The sequence below is a fragment of the Cheilinus undulatus genome, linkage group 11 (genome assembly GCF_018320785.1).
Source record: "Cheilinus undulatus linkage group 11, ASM1832078v1, whole genome shotgun sequence".
Lineage (NCBI taxonomy): Eukaryota > Metazoa > Chordata > Actinopteri > Labriformes > Labridae > Cheilinus > Cheilinus undulatus.
The window spans coordinates 16652974-16669673 of NC_054875.1; the positions used below are offsets into that span (position 1 = coordinate 16652974).

Here is a 16700-nt window from a genome sequence, read left to right on the forward strand (position 1 = left end):
ACCCTTCGCTGTGCGTTGCGACGCTGCCGTAACGTGGGGTTTCCCAGACCGGAGTGCAGGGTTACCGCGCCCATCTCTGCTGTTTGATGGCCGGAGGAAGAAGCGATTGAGGTCCTGGTGTGCTGGAGGAAAACAGAGGGACGACGACGTGGGACAGACATTTACGGATTTTTTCTTTGATTTGGAATTTGCGTCACAAATTGGAAGCTTACTGAAACTTTGACAAATCTATCTGGGTTGAACACCGCCTCATCTCTGCGCCCCTGTGCCGGTGTGTCTTCCCCTCAGTGGGTTAGAAACTGGGTTTGGGGAGTGCCGCTCCTCTGTAGCTAACCAAGCTGAATCTAGGCGCCTGGGCGGAGAGAGGAGATACAAGATTCTGCCGTTTCCAGTCAATGTGATATAACGTCGGATACCCACGACTGACAGAGGGTAAGGTTGTGCATTGTTTTTTGCAAATGCGCTTTAGGAAAAGCGTGAGGTGTCTGTGCAATTGGTTGGCCTGTCAAGCAGGGAAAATGGACGAAAGGGGTTAAACTAGGCTGTGTGGCTTCTCCGTTAGAGTTAGCCAGCTACCCGTTAGCCCATTGCTAGTAAGTAATGGAGTGGGTGGGGGTCACTGTAAGAGAAACTTAAAGCACTGTGTTAGACCAAGCCTCACTTGACCAGTGGAGTTCAGGACTGAAATTTACACACATGTTCGTTGATGTATGTGATATAGTCAACTGGCTGATAATTCATGATTAACGCACATTTCAAGTAAAAGGTTAGCTCGGGATAGCTCGGATTGTTCGCCAGTAAAACCCTAGACCGGGTATCTTTATACCTAAAAATTAAGATTTCTGCGTGAAACTGGGTCAGCTGTGGCAAATTCTAGTTGCTAGTAGTTATAGTAATAATGATACATCTGCCCAAAGCTAGCTTGCGTTTTAATCTGTGAGCTTACAAAGTGTCAGATACTTTTAGTTTCTTGATGACTAATCAAGTCGGGGTTATTAAAATCAGTTTGCACAGCGACATTAATCTTGCATAACTCAAAAGACGGACTAGTGTTAGGATTTATTTCCATTCGAGTCGGAAATTCGTAGCACCATGTAATTGACAACGCAGGGAGTCTAAAAATGGCTACTTAACCAACAAAATCATAGCCGCCCCCACTAATCCGTAGGCAATCCATTGAAGTTAACTTTAGCCAGCAATAGCCACAGCCTACATTTTGGTATGGCTGATCAGGGTTCTAACATCTCGAACATGGCAGCCAGACGTATTTACAAAGTCCCTGAGTAAATATAAACTGTGTATTTGAGTACCACTACCATGTAAAATTACACATCATATATTTATTTATTACTGTTCGGGTTTTTTTCTGAACTCATCGGCTGTGGACTTGTACAAGATGGGTTGTATTCAACTGGTTCTTGCAGTAAAAATCCTTGAATTTTGAAAATCGAAACTAAACAATAATGGATGACTGTTAGTCCATCGTTTAGCCTGCAGGGTAAACCCCATGCACTATGTGATGTGAAGGAATCGCTGATCTTTAACACGATCCCCCCTCGGAGTGTCATATTTGAAGAATTCTACAACTGCTGTCATGTAACCATACAGCTGTTTGATATCATGTGGCTTATAAAGACCTTAAGCAACACTGCTGATCCAAGTAAGGTGCAGCCGTCATTAACCCGCCGCCAGTTTGTGAACACTCAGTTAGGACGTAATTTAAACAACTTATTTGAATGATTTGAAAACAAGATTGTGTAATTGGATTTTGTCAATCTCTTTATCTCGATCACGGCTCTGGTGCAGGACTGTCAGCAGCTACAGTGAGAATGGTCGTGCTGCTGCATAGTATTTTAAGCTGTTGCTAAGAACACAGCAAGTAACCACACATGACGAGCCTTTATCCGCACACCAAAACTCAATGTTTAGATGTGAAAAGTAACTCGGAGACTGAATTGTAGTTGTGCAATGTTTTCGAATTTACGAACGACACAGACGTGCTGTCGCAGGACTTATGGCTTTGCTCCTCCTCCAGCACCGAGGCAGCATATGCCTATCGCCTTAAGGAGGTTATGAACCAGCAGTGTGAGGATATTTGATTTACAAAACACACAGCATAACTGCTCTATTTTTTGTCGTTTTTGTTTCTCTAAAATGTGCCCCTTAGACCGTCATTTGTTTTTCGTAGTTTACAAAGATGAATTCATTTTGCCAGTGTGCCCCCTCCCTCCGCCTCCTCGAATGAATGGGTTCCTGTATTCAAGTCCCAAGCAGCTGCAATGAACAAGATGGCGTTCAAAGCCTTTTTCATCCAGGCTTTTTCTCCGACTGAGAGAGACAGCTGCCGAGCATCGGATGGGTCACAGTTTGGCATGCTAGATTTATTTTATTTCCTCATCAGAAAAAAATAAATGTATTTGGTTTTTTTTAAGAAGTTCCAATCCTGACGGCGTCCAGATGTAACAAATCAAGAATGTGCATATGTGTACCGTGGACAGGGGGTGGAGATACGATGCTGTACATCATTACTATGAAATTGGATACAAGTGGTAATGGCAATTTTGATTAAACATGGTGTGGCAACAGAGAAAAACACTACTAAAATATTTTCATATAAACTCTCAGGCTTTTTAAGATTTGATGTTAATTTGAATTAATTTTGAAGTGAAATATTGAATGAAAAGTCAAATAGTTATCTGTTTAATTTATATTTTCTTAGTTTTGGTTTGGTTATCAGTCTAAGGATTTTAAGCCCTTGTCAAACACGGACAGACATATTACAGCCGTTAAAGTGACGCCTGACATCTGTTTCACTCTGGCTGCTGCTTGAACAGTATATGATGACTGCAAGTCAGCTTCATTTTCATTTCTGCATGCATGTTTAAAGATTAGGGGTGCTAGTTATAAATGGTCTGTTTGCTTATAATAGGGCCTGAACCTGGCACATGTCCCTCTCCTGGCAAAGTTTGAAATCTATAAAAGCCAACCTGATGTGAAAAATGTGCAATAAGCAAACTCAAAACCCATAGGTATATTATTTGGAGTAAGGATGGCAAGCGAGAACCAGTTCCATTTGGCTCAATCTGTTGACATTATTTGCATTTAATTTTAACAATTCCCTTATCTGTGCCTTGACAAACATGTTCTGTCGAAAAGGCAGTCAAGAACGGAGGAGCAGAGGAAGTAATCATGTCGGACAGTCACAAAAACAGGCCAATGTGGCTGTAAGTGTTGGTTAAAAATGGTGCAGACCATGCAATGAGCAACGTCTGTCAAACAATGATTTTATGATGCAAGGCGTTTTTTTGCAGAACTGTTAATTTTGTACATTTGAATTTATTTTTATACGTCCAGAGATCTAGGATCCAGAGACTAGTTTTATATTTATTTTAAGGTTGTATCTTTTAAAGAACATGAGCAGTAGTATTGCAGTCTAATGCAAGTTCAGAAACTGAAGATTTAGAGAGCAGTTTGTGTTAACTGAGACGTTTCCATCAAAAAGATTTTTTTGTATATTTTGGCATGTTCTCCTCCCCAACACTTGATGTTTTAGTTATCAAAACTGTTTATTATAGCCAGTAATTGAAGTGTGCAAGAGTCAATGATGTTTCCATAAGTACCATTAGACATAAGATACATTTCTAAATGAAAGGCCACTATGTACAACCACATTACAAAAGTTTGAGCACTGTGTAAGGGTGATTAAAGACAGAATGTAATGATTCACAAATCTCATAAGCCCACATTTTATTCACAATAGAACAGAAATAACATATCAGATGTTGAAACTGAGACATTTTACGATCCATCCATTGTCTACACGGCATGTCCTGTTCAGGGTCATGGTGGGCTGGAGCCTCTCCCAGCTGTCATTGGGCGAGAGGCGGGGTACACCCAGGACTGGCTGCCAGCCAATTGCAGGGCTAGACATTTTACGATTTTATGAAAAATATTGTCTAGGTTTGAATCTGATGGCAGTAACACCTTGAAAACATAGGGACAGGGCCATGTTTACCATTGTATAGCATCCCACTTTCTTGTCTTATGTAGGGTTCTAGCTGCTCAACTGTGCTGGAGAGCCAGCAAAGAAGATGCAAAGAAGTGTTTTATGCTGCGTCAAAAGGTTTCCCCTGGTGAAAGGTCTGGACTGCTGATAAGCCAATTTAGCACCCAGAATCCTCTACTGTGAAGCCATGCCGTTTTGATGGATGCAATTTGTGGTGTAGCTTTGTCTTGCTGAAATATGCAAGGTCTTCCCTGAATGAGACATTGTCTGGATGACTTCTTTGCATATGTTGCTGTAAAACCACAATATACCATGCCATCAGAGATGCAGGCTTTGGAGCTCTGTGCTAACATGCTGGATGGTCCCTCTCTTTTGTCCACAGGAAACTGCATCTTTGGTTTCCAATAAGAAATTTTAAATTTTGATTCATCTGACCACAGAAAAGTTTTCCAGTCCATTTTGAATGAGCTTTGGCACAGAGAAGACAGTGGCTTTTCTGGATCATGTTCACATATGGCTACTTCTTTGCATGATACAGCTTTATCTTGTGGATGGCATGGCAAACCATGTTGACAGACAAGACAGATTCTTGGAAGTGTTCCTGAGCCCATGCAGTGATTTCCAGTACAGAATGATGCCTGAGGGCACAGAGATCCCGAGCATCCACTATTGACCCATGGTCTTGTCCCTAACACACAGAGATTTCCTCAGATTCTCAGAACTTTTGATAATGTTATGGACTGTAGATGGTGGGATATTCAAAGTCCTCACAATTTTATGTTGAACATTTTTCTGGAATTGTTCCATAATTGCTCCTTTTATACCCAGTCATGTTACTGACCTTTTGCCAATTAACCATACTAGTTTATCTATTACAGAATGTTCCTACAGCTGTTTTTCAAGGGTTACACTTTTCCAGCATTTTTTTGCTGTGTCCCTACTTTTTTGAGATGTGTTGCTGCCATCAAAATTCAAATAAGCTAATATTTTTAATGAAATGGTGAAATGTCTGTTTCAACATCTGATGTTATTTCTGTTCTATTTTGAGTAAAATGTGGGTATATGAGATTTGAAAATCGTTGTTTTCTGTTTTTATTTACATTTTACACAGTACCCCAGTTTTTTGGGAATTGGGATTGTATTTCACCAGCATTGTGTCACCTTCATTCACACAGTGTGCAGAGAACTAGACTGCACACTAACTGAATCATTCAATGTAAAAATCAGAAGTTTAACCAAAAAAACATGAGACATCTTAAAAGGGTATTTCTGTATTTTTGAAGTTCATTTATCAGGTAATTTGTGATTAAAATGGCCTTATCTTTCAGAGATTTCAGTGTGCGTTCCCCCTTTAAGGAGAGCATGCTAGGGGCACCAGCAAGGAAACTAGGCTATATATCTCTACAGACTGTGGTTGCTCTGTGTAATCCAGCAAGTTTTTGGTAAAAATTGGCTGCATTTTATTTACTGTGTTTTTGGCGCATGCACACTTTTTGTATAGATTCTACTAGGGCTGCAGTCATCAATTCTTTTTGTAATCAAGTAATTTATCAATACTTCTGTTGATTAATGGAGTACGCTTATAAGAAATATTGCGTTTTATAAATGAATAACTTTTGTTGTTGGTTTTTTCCTGAGCAATATTACTAGACAAATAAGAAAAGAAGATATGTCCCTTGAATAAATTAGTTGTATATTACAAATTCATATTAACAGGTTCTCTAAAGAAATTATACAAAGTGCAGTGAAGTTTCAGTGGTGGTTTACATTTATCCAAGTGAAAAGGTAAGGAAGTTAAATAATTACATAAAATTATGCCATAATTGGGGTTTAGGGATCCTCTCCCACAAAATCTGGGGTCTTAACATGTTATTTCTTATATTGTAGTTTATTTTTATTTTCCAATTTGCCATCAAAAAAGGGGGACCCTTAATCATTTTACATCCTTTACTTCGTGCATGAGTATAATATTTCACATTCTAGCAAGAAATAAAACTCCATTATTCACACAACAGACTAATGATGGCTGAGAGCTGGACTCTCACATTGCAGGAATTGATCTATTTTTCAAAGGGTGTTCACTTTTAATTTTTGCCACCGCATTTTTGTTTGTGAATTGATCCACTGTTAAATATGACTTTAATACCATCTCTGGACCTGGAGAACACATTTTTGGAGATAAAGCTGCATCTGTGACCTGAATCCTGGCTGTATGATGAACTCTGACCTTTATGTCTCTCTGTCTCAGTCACTGTGATAATAACGCTTCTATTTGATTGGTATCTACTTATTATCAAATTTAATTTTTTAAATGCTTTGGGATGCAGAAGCCTTTCAAAAATTTTCTGTAACAAAGATGTGGGGGCGCTGAATTTTAAATGAATCATACTTAAACGTATGACATGCGCATGCAGAAGAGAAACTCCTGTCTCACATGAGTGAGGCAGCACGTAAACTCAGAGATCTGTGTAGGTTCACCAGTGCAGGCAAGTGCTGTATCTGCGATAATTCCATGGCCCCTGGATGCATAAAAATGCAGAACAAGTGCCTGTCAAGATCCAGTCATCATCTTTCTCTTCCCTCACTATTGTCCCACTGTGCATCAGCTTAACTGTATGTTACATTATAACAGCAAAAACAAGTGCATGGTGCCACACAAATAACCGTCTGTGCGTCACAGCACAATGTCCAAGTTTACATCATGGGCATATATGGATACATGACTGAATTAAGGGAAGCCTCGAGGAGATTCGAGTGACTAGAATTACTTGAGGAATTGTTTCAGCCCTAGATTCTGTACATTGTTTTACAAATGCAACCCAAGAGCTTCCAGAAGATTTGAATGAGCTGCATTGTGACATTTTGCTCAGGGTAGGAAACTCAAATATTATCATGTCATACATTCTTTCAGCTGTTATATGATATTGTTTCCCAATTGAAAAACAACAACAACGACAAAGGATAATGATAATCTAGAGAAGAATTGGAAAACATTTCATGTTAAACCATATTTGATAACCCATTGGCTACCATTGGATTGCAGCTTATGTTAGCATTCAGCCATTTCCTAGTTATCTCTTATGTTAATAATAATATAATAGAAAAGGCATGTCTTTTTTTAAGATAGCTACAATAGGAAACAGAGTCCACAGTTTCTAGCTAAAAGAGGGCATGTTGCCATCAATCCTCATGCCAATAAATTGATTCACATCTGTATGGAAATGCTTTCTGTCTGTGTTTTTCTCATATATACAAAGTAATACATTAAATTATTACCTTTTAAATGTTCAGCAACCTCATGTCTTTGTTTCGGTTTGTTTTTAAAAAGGCTTCAACATCCTGAAGTGTTAGAGAATACATATTGATCATAAACAAAAAAGTAACGTAAAAACCCCTTATCACACACTGTGACTGAGGCAGAGAAACACAAAGAGGTTAGGATATTAAGAGGATATTAAAAAGACAGGATTCTGGTTACAGGTCCTGGAAATGCTGAAAGTTTTTTTTTGTTTGTTTTTTTTTGGGGGGGGGGGGGTTGAGTTAATCAACTTTTAAAACACTGATGTGTTTGTAATTGAAAAAAATGTAAGATGAATGTCCTTTTCACAGTCTGGACCTTAATTCTATAGCAAGAGTACAGCTGTCATGGCCATCATTAAATCACCATGTGAATAAATAATGACACTTAATGAGAGAATTAAACCTCCTTCAATTACACCAATATTTAAATGAACAATTTCTAAAGGAACCAAAATTTACAGATGACCTATTCCATTTCCACGAGGTCCACTCACATCCCTCCTACCTGTGGACCCTGGGAACTTGATATGGAAAGCCATAACCCAACACTTAATAACCTATGTTCCTCACTATGAGAATGAGACTGGGGATAGTTTATATGTAAGGCAGCATCAAGTTTCCCAACTTTTTAAAACCTACTGTGAGTCAGTGGTAGTGTCGGTTGTCTCAAAACCAGAAGGTCAGGGGTTCAATCTCCAGCTCCTGCAGTTATGTGCCAATATGTCCTTGGACAGTCGAATTTATTCCTACTGCTACATCAGTTCTGTGTGAATATGTATGGATACAAATGAATGAGGTAAGCTTGTACTGACATACATTCTAGATAGCAGCTTTCATCATAAGAGTGTGAATGTGATGTAAGTTGGTCTGTGATGTAAAAAGCACTCTGAGTAGTAGACTGCTGTGCAGTAGACAGTAACTTGCAGTAGCATTACTTGCCCTCTGCATTTTTAACAGAAAGCTCTTGAGCTGCCTGCAGAGGCCAGACAGGGTGCTTTTAGGCAGTATTTATAGGCTGACAAACTTTACCTTGGTTCCAAGTGTTTTTACTCTTTGAATCCATCACCGGAAATTTCCCCAGTGTTTGTCATGGAGCCAACATAGTTAACAGATTTGTTGTGTGCTGTCTTTGTTTATACTCATGGTTTAACCACCACCCTTTAAAACATGGGTAGTGCACTGATTGCTTCGACACAAGAAAGTTTTTGGTGTAAACTGCGTCACCATTGTGTTGGCTACCTCTAGTTGATACAGAGGCCTACCAGACAGCTGATAGCAGGACATCAGAGAGCAGAGAACTGAACTGTATAGTGGGGTCTTCAGGTTGGCTTAGTGGATTGGCCCATTGCCACCAAGAGCTAGCCATTTGAGTCAAGATTGGACTGATTCCCTACACCAACATTTGATTGGCACATCCATAATACTTAATAACACTTACCTCCTTGTCTTTTTGCGTCATTTTTCAATTTGTGGCCGTGGCTTGCATTAGCCAGTATCACATGTAGTTGTCTGGTAGATAACAGAATCAATAGCCAAAATGTCCATGGGAATAAAAACTGCAAATTGTTTGGTTTGATCAGGTTTTTTAAATATATCCAGTTTTGTATTTGGAAATGCAGCATCATATCCTCATTTCAGAAATCAAGATACATTCTTATCCTAATTTTGATAAACTTGATATTGCTACCCTCTGTACTTGTAACTTCACTGGTTTTATTAATCCTGATAACAGTAAAAAAAAATATTAGATTTGGCCAAAAAGTGCAAATTAAAGCCGATTTAATAATTCACCCTAAGAGCTCTCAGCTGTTTTCAACCACTTTATCTCATCTGGACTTACTGTCTTAAAAAGCTTGTAAAACATCAACCTTGTGGTGCACAGCCAAGCTCTAAACATCATTTTCTTCAGGACATCCTGGGCTTTAGGAATATGTATGTTGCAGCAATGTCACTTGAATTAAAAAAAAATAAACAGGGCTTTAAAGACAATAGAAAAAACTAATGGGAAATTAAAATTTAAAGATTCTTATGTATTAAACACAGTAAACATTAATGACCAAGAGTTTTTTTTTTTACACAAACTTGTTCTCCCATCTCTTTAGGACTAAAGAATTTTTAAAAATAATTCTGTGACAAAATGTCTTAAAAATATTCAAATTTTTACAAAAAAAAATCCTTGCACTTTTGGGAATTTGTGTCGTTATTTAAAGTGCAGCGACTGAGAGACAAATTACAGCCTCCCTGTGTTATGAGTCACCCAGGCTCTCATCTTAATTTTCCAAGTCTGTGCACATGCGCTATTCAGCAAAGCGTGACGGGACAATGGAGCAGCTTCCCATTGGTTTTCACAGCCCAATCACGATGCATTCTGGGATACAAGCAGATAATATGGTAGCAGCTAACCTGCTCACGTTGTCATAATTTCTTTTAGATTATGTATGTAGGATGTAGTCTCCATGTTGTTTTTGTTTGTTTTCATACTTTGAGATTTAGAATATTGATCTCCAGCTCGGTAAAATGCATTTGGGGTTGTAAACCCCAAGAATGAATGGGTTGAGGATACTGTCATAATGGAAGACTTTCCTTTGTTTAACTCAGAAAACTGTTTATTTTCAGGTCTGTTTGTGCTACATTTAGTGTTAGCATCTTTGCTAAATTGTAGCTCTACTGTCTCAAGCATATATATCAATTAGCAGATGCCGCATGGGCCTCTGGCTTTAATTGGTGAGAATGCGTCATGTGGGGCACCATATGCACAAAGGCAAATAAAGTAGTCTGTAGTAGTAGTTTAGTGTTTTTCTTACACTTTGATCAGGGTCTACCTCTGTGTGTAAAAGACGTTTTGGGGCTATTGCCAAGGGGATTACACCCGTTGTTTCATTCCCGACTGCAGATGATGAATCTGACACGCTGATTTCCCTTTCAAACTAACTGCTGTGCAGTTTTAGTAGACAATGGGAGTATGTTGAAAGTGTCCCACTATTTTTCGGCTAGTTTAAACTACATCAAACCCGCCATGCTTTATCTCAGCTGATGTGGACAGAGAACTAGAGGGTATGCGCAGATAAAAACTGTCAGACTGCTTCCAAACCTCTTTAGATAAATGTAATGAAATGGTCTTAAATATCAGCAGAATATGCAAATCTACCATCAGGTTTAGATGGTTGCCATGGGTGCTACATACTTATCATGAGCCCTGAACATTTTGAATAAAGCTTCAAACGTTACAGCACTACCAGACTGTCCATTTCACTATTCCTCCCTCATCTCTACTCCACTCAGCCTCTCTTTGCACAAGAGACACTCAGTGTTCCTTACAATTACAAAAGTGTGTTTATGTATCTGTACTGTTATCAGCTAAAATGAGTTTGGAAATACTAGAATATCAGATATCTACAAAAATCCAATATTGTGCATCTCTTATTAAAATATCATTCACACTTGACATCCTGAAAGGCAGGCAAAGGGTAAATTTAGGAAGAACCAGAGGTTACATAACCTTACATCATTAACCTAGTTGTACTCCTATTTATGGCTAAATTTGTGCCAAAGTTGTACAGCAAGAACCTTTTCAGCATCATCAGTTATTGATATGACAATATGATCAGCATACAGAGTAACAACACGATCACAAAACTTTGATTCGTCGTTTTCCTACTGTAATCCAGCAATGAAATGTATAGTTACAATTTAGTGAGTGTGTTTGGTCTGGACTGGAGCAAGGTTATTAGGGTGAAAGGGCTATGGGGAAGCGGTGCATGGTAAATGCAGATGGACTATAACTAGGTCACAAAGATGGAAGGAACAAGGGGGTTGATGACCCTGTAAGAAAAAGTAGAAGGGGTTGGCTCCAAGCCATTTCCTAAAAGCCCCATTCAATAATGCTGGCTTTGTCATTTCCTTCAACAAAGATTTTATGGCATTGTGGAGTAACACTTCATATGACTTTCAGTTATGCCTTGCCTGATTGATGGTGAGATGTTTTAATGTTGTCAAATTCTGGAATTCCAATAAAACAATGTACTTTTAAGACATAATTGGGCAGGAATTACATTTTTTTTCTCGTCCAAGAAGTATGACAAAGCAGTTCAAATATACAACTGTTCAAGCTGATTGGCGTTTAGTCTTCTGTATTTCACATCAGTCAAAGTTTAGATTTATCTCAGATTTTAACCGTTAGAAAAATAGTTTTGATGATAACAATGTAGACCTAAATGTCCAACTTAAGCATAGTTGACATTAGGGTAGTCCCGATCAGCATTTTTGGCCTCCGATTCGGATCCAATTTTTTCATATTGAATATCTGCCGATACCGAGTCCTGATCCGATTAGGGATGGAACCGATCTGATCCAATATCGGTATCAGGTCCGATATGGACGTAATTAATAGATTGGATATCTGACTGACGGCGCCGATCCAAGTGACCAATCCAAATCCATCCTACAGTTTGCGGTAGACCATGAACGCACCGCAGTCTAACACAAGGCAGTCTGTGTGTAACTGAGCTAGTATTAGTTGGGGATGTTCTTAGCGGTATAATTACCTAGTAGATTAAACGTGAATCTATATTTAGAATAGTCAAAACTAGTCTTAAGACGAGAGAACGCAAAGAAGAGTGGGTGTGACGTTAGCCTGATAACGGGCGGCGCTAGCATTGAAAGCTAGCACCGCTAGCGCCTTCATTCCTGTTTACAGATTAATATCATGCTTTGATATTTGGCCTCTTTTCACTTCGGATGAGTACTCATAAATGAGCTTAGACCTCGACAGCCCACATACCACTTTATTTCCATTTACTACTTTGGAAAACTGTCACTAACTGCCGTTAGCCGTTAGCCACCAACAAGCTACTGATTGTTGACATCGGGTGAAGGGTCAGGGAGGAAGGCTGTGGCCATTGACTGAAGCTACAGCGGTCTCTAGTGGCCGAAGGTCCGTTACAGTTCAAAAGAGCATCAGAGACGGGCTGTTTTCGAATTGGCCGACTGCATCCTCCTGCCAAACGCAGTATGCAGTATGTATTGCGCACTGCGTACTACATTCAACAGTAGTATGCAGTATGAATGCCAGTCGGATGTTATTGTGTGGTATGCTTGGTCCGGTTTAGCTGGTTTCCGGTATACAGAAGTACGTCATACCCTGGTCAATATTAAACGACGCACACATTTTTTCCATCCATTTACGTACAGAAAAAATCCGTGAAGCATTTTTATTTGATTTTTTGGGATTTTATAGCTGTTGTTTTTAGCTTAGCATGTATAGTGCAGTGAAAGGACACACTTGACAGCACCTTTCCGGCCGTTACGAGCCTTAACGGCAAAACAAAAACAACAGTGACTTTATTACAACTTATTTCACTATAGTACATGTTAAAAAGGTAAAGGTAAAAGGTAATGGCACTTTTTGTAACTGTCAGTCACTCCGATGAAAGTTCTGCCGCCCTCCACTATTATGAACTCTGACCTGGCGCTTTGCATTGTGGGTAACAGTAGGCAAAGCAGACTGGTCCGATGCATACTGTGAAATTTTCCCAAATCAGTACATCATCCGGGTATTTTTGGCATACTGCAACTTTCACATTTGTTCGCATACTGCATACTACATTTGGGGCAAATCAGTACGCACTGCTAGTATAGTAGGCGAATTCGAAAACAGCCAGGGATTTCAAGCACGTGTTCATAAAAAATGATAGGTAATTAGTTTAACCGACTAGTAAATCAATGTTTAGTAGTAGTTCAAATAAATTTGTTTGGAATACATTTAAATTCAATTCATTTTTGTGTTTTTTTTTTTTTGCTTTTTTTGCTTTTTTTGCTTTTTAATAAGAGGAGCTGGGTGGTTTACTACAGCTTCATGTAACCTCACACATTATACCAACAACAATAATAATTGTAAAATATATATATATATATATAGGAATCAGTATCGGTATGGGCACATATTTATCGGAATTGGATCGGAACTGAAAAAAAGTGGATCGGTGCATCCCTAGATCAGATACTCATAATTACCTAGATTAGAGTTTCAATTGTTACTACTAGATATCTCAAACTTATTCCATTTAACTTAGTTCAGCCAATATTGTTGTAAAAAAACATAAAATCACATTTCTGCTCAGAATGGTGTAATAGCTTTGTTTTGCTTTAATTATCTGTCAAAAATAAATGTACATATTCACTTAGTGCAGTGTTTAGTATTCAATCAGACAGGAGGATTCAAAGGGGCAGCTGATGGTTCTTGTGTCCTCTTGTACACTTCATGGCGAATGACACTGGCTGGACAGTGAATACCTGTGGAAGCAGCAATAAAAGGAGAGCACTTCCCTCACACAGGGAGAGACCCATTTGCCACAGCAAGCGGGTTAGACTATGCAACATACATTACCCCTGCTGCCTGTCCTCCATAAAGAAGAATGACTGAATTGAAAATTAAAAGCCCCAGGCCCCATAACCTATTTTGCTTCACTGGAAGTAGAGCAAATCTTAGAGTGCACATGAGCAAGCATACGTTCATACAGTTTTAACAATACTGGTGCACAATCTATCTGACATAAATGGAAAATAGTAAATAGACTGCACTTAGGTAGGGTTTTTAGTCTCAGGGTGCTTTTACACTCCATGTCACACAGAGCCTTTCACACACAAACACACTCAACTATGTACTCAACTGCCCATCAGCACCAACCATATTCACAAACCCATGGCTAGAATCTTTGATTATTGGTGTACACTTAGAAACTACTGGATGGATGAAAAACAACAATGTGCAGAGCCAAATAAATGAGAAAAAATGTGCAGTATACTTGAAATGAGGATTCATTTCAGTCACAGTCTACCTGTGACTGCTGGAACTGATTAAAAGAAAACTAACTCTACCTACTGAGTCACAGTAGCCCCAATCACATTAGCAAAGTTTCACAAGTGTAATCACATTTGTCAGGGTTGAAAGCCAGCCCTAAGAGTGAAGTGACAGAGAACAAAACCAGTAGTTCTAGCCACTCTGAGAAGACCGCTGGAGTTGGTTGAAACGCAATGCAGCTAAAATTGAGCCTTGCCAAACCTGCTAACCCGTTAGCATCAAATGCAAACAAGACAAGTAAGCTGAGAACAGAAGACCAGGTATTTTTACTCAGGAACCAAAGGCAATGTTACTTGGCCAGGGGTTACATGGAGCCCAAAGGGCTTGAATTAAATGTTAGTCCCTAATCTGTATGTGCCTCAACATGAAATGAGAAGTCCTTGATCAAAATATCAAACAGAAAATACCTGAACAAATGCATTTTTATGCTTCAATTTAAACAAACTAAAGAATGTAGCAAGATTAGGCAGTAATAAGGTATTACGGTATTTAGTTATTGAAGGGGAACATGAGCTAAAAGCATATCATTATGTAGCCAAACTGTGTGTACCGTCAGCTGTACATTTGAGGGAAAAAAGCCTCCTGTCAGTAGCATGCAATCATATCTGCCAACGCTGCGAGTAGCATCAGTGTTTCCCACAGGATTTAAGGAGACTATGATGGTGGACCCCAGACCTTCTAGAGGCGGTCCAGAGGCATGCGCCCCTGAGTGAAAAACGTTGACATTTGAAGCTAAAAGCGCTGATCTTAGGCATTTTTAGAGCAAAATGAAAAGGCTTCTTTATCAACTAAAATTGTGTGCACTTTAAAAAAATCTCTTGTTGTAATCAAATAAGAGGTGTACTGATTATAATTTGACTGTCTAACTACAGGTTTGTTTTTACACTTTTTACGGTATCTTTAATGGATTTTTTTCATATTCATAATAAAACATCTACTGTCTAAAAATGTTTGTTAAAAAAATTTTTGGCTCTGTCTGCTCTGAGGCTGTCAAAAAAGATTCACTTGTACTACTTAAAACCATGATAAAACACTTATGTATAGCTCATGCAAAGGTCTTTTGATAAGAAAACATTTGTATGGGGCTATTCTAATTATACAGATTTGAACTATGAAAACTTTTAAATTTGATGTTAATTTTTTACATCCATACAGCAACTTTTGTTATGGGAGTTCTCAGCTCCTCTACGATACAAATAAGGGAGGCTCATAGGAAAAAAGGCTGGGAAAAACTGGTCCAGATAACTGATGGGAAACCCTGAACATGCAATCATAACACCAGCTTGCGCTGCTTCAGGACAATTTGCTTCAACACCTGCTCCGATAAATGCTGAAAAGTGCTCCCAAAGTTTCTATTGAGTCCTGTGGGTTAAAAATGTTAATCCAGTGTCGAAATCTGTGGTGGGATTGGCAGAACTGAAGTAAATTTGAGAAGCTAAAGAGCTGAAAGATGGTTTTATACGATGCATTCAAGTAACCTCATACATTATATGACTGTTTCCTTTGTCATTATGTGTTCAGATGCCACTTCTGTTAACAGCAAATTCAGTTTTTGACAAGAAACTTCAATAAACACAGTTGTGAATATGAGGAATGTGTTTGTATTTGAGGGACATAGAATAGATGTGACAGACTGAATCATTACTTTTTAACTCAAGCAGACCGTTTCTGTTGACATCATGTCTTTCCACCAAACAATAGAAAAGTATTGAGAGTTGTATTGATAAGCACACGGATCAAAAAGGAATATCGATTAGAGTATCAATATCAATCAAAATTTAATGATCCCCATCCCTGTTCTTTTCACATAATTGCTTTATTTAGGTTTTACAATTCCCAGTGGAAAAAATGAAGTGAAGCCATCCGATCTAATATCTGTATCAGGTCTGATATGGACGTAATTAATAGATCAGATATCCGACTGACAGCGCCGATCCAAGTGACCGATCAAAATTCATCCTACAGTTTGCGGTAGACCATGAACGCACCGCAGTCTAACACGAGACAGTCTGTGTGTAACTGAGCTAGTATTAGTTGGGGATGTTCTTAGCGGTATAATTACCTAGTAGATTAAATGATTAAACGTTATTTAGAAGGGTCAAAACTAGTCTAAAGATGAGAGAACGCAAAGAAGAGTGGGTGTGCTTTGATATTTGGCCTCTTTTCACTTCAGGTTAGCCGTTAGCCACTGCCGTCCTTTTCGTTGTTAATATCCGGTGAAGTGTCAGAGAGGATGGCTGCGGCCATTAACTGAAGCTACAGCATTCTCTAGAGGCGGGGGGTTCATTAAAGAATATTATAGACAGGGATTTATTACTTAGACTCAGCTGTTGTTTTTTGGATAATGCTGATATCTGTTTTAAGTAGTAGTTTAAATAAATTTGTGTGGAATACATTTAAATTCAATTCATTTTTGTATTTTATTTGCTTTTTAATAAGAGGGGCTGGGTGGTTTACTACAGCCTCATGTAACCTCACACATTATACAAACAACAATAATAGTTAAAAGAAAATAATTAAATATATATATATTTA

The 16700-nt window shown here is 38.6% G+C and overlaps 1 protein-coding gene across 1 annotated transcript in view; it reads left to right on the forward strand.

Annotated features, from left to right (window-relative positions):
* Positions 1-61: 61 nt before the first annotated feature.
* The window catches only part of gnb1a (guanine nucleotide binding protein (G protein), beta polypeptide 1a), a 68753-nt gene continuing 52114 nt past the window's right edge, over positions 62-16700 (forward strand). The window contains exon 1 of the mRNA XM_041798832.1: positions 62-432. The gene's annotated coding sequence lies outside the window, so the exon portion shown is untranslated. The remainder of the gene's footprint in view (positions 433-16700) is intronic.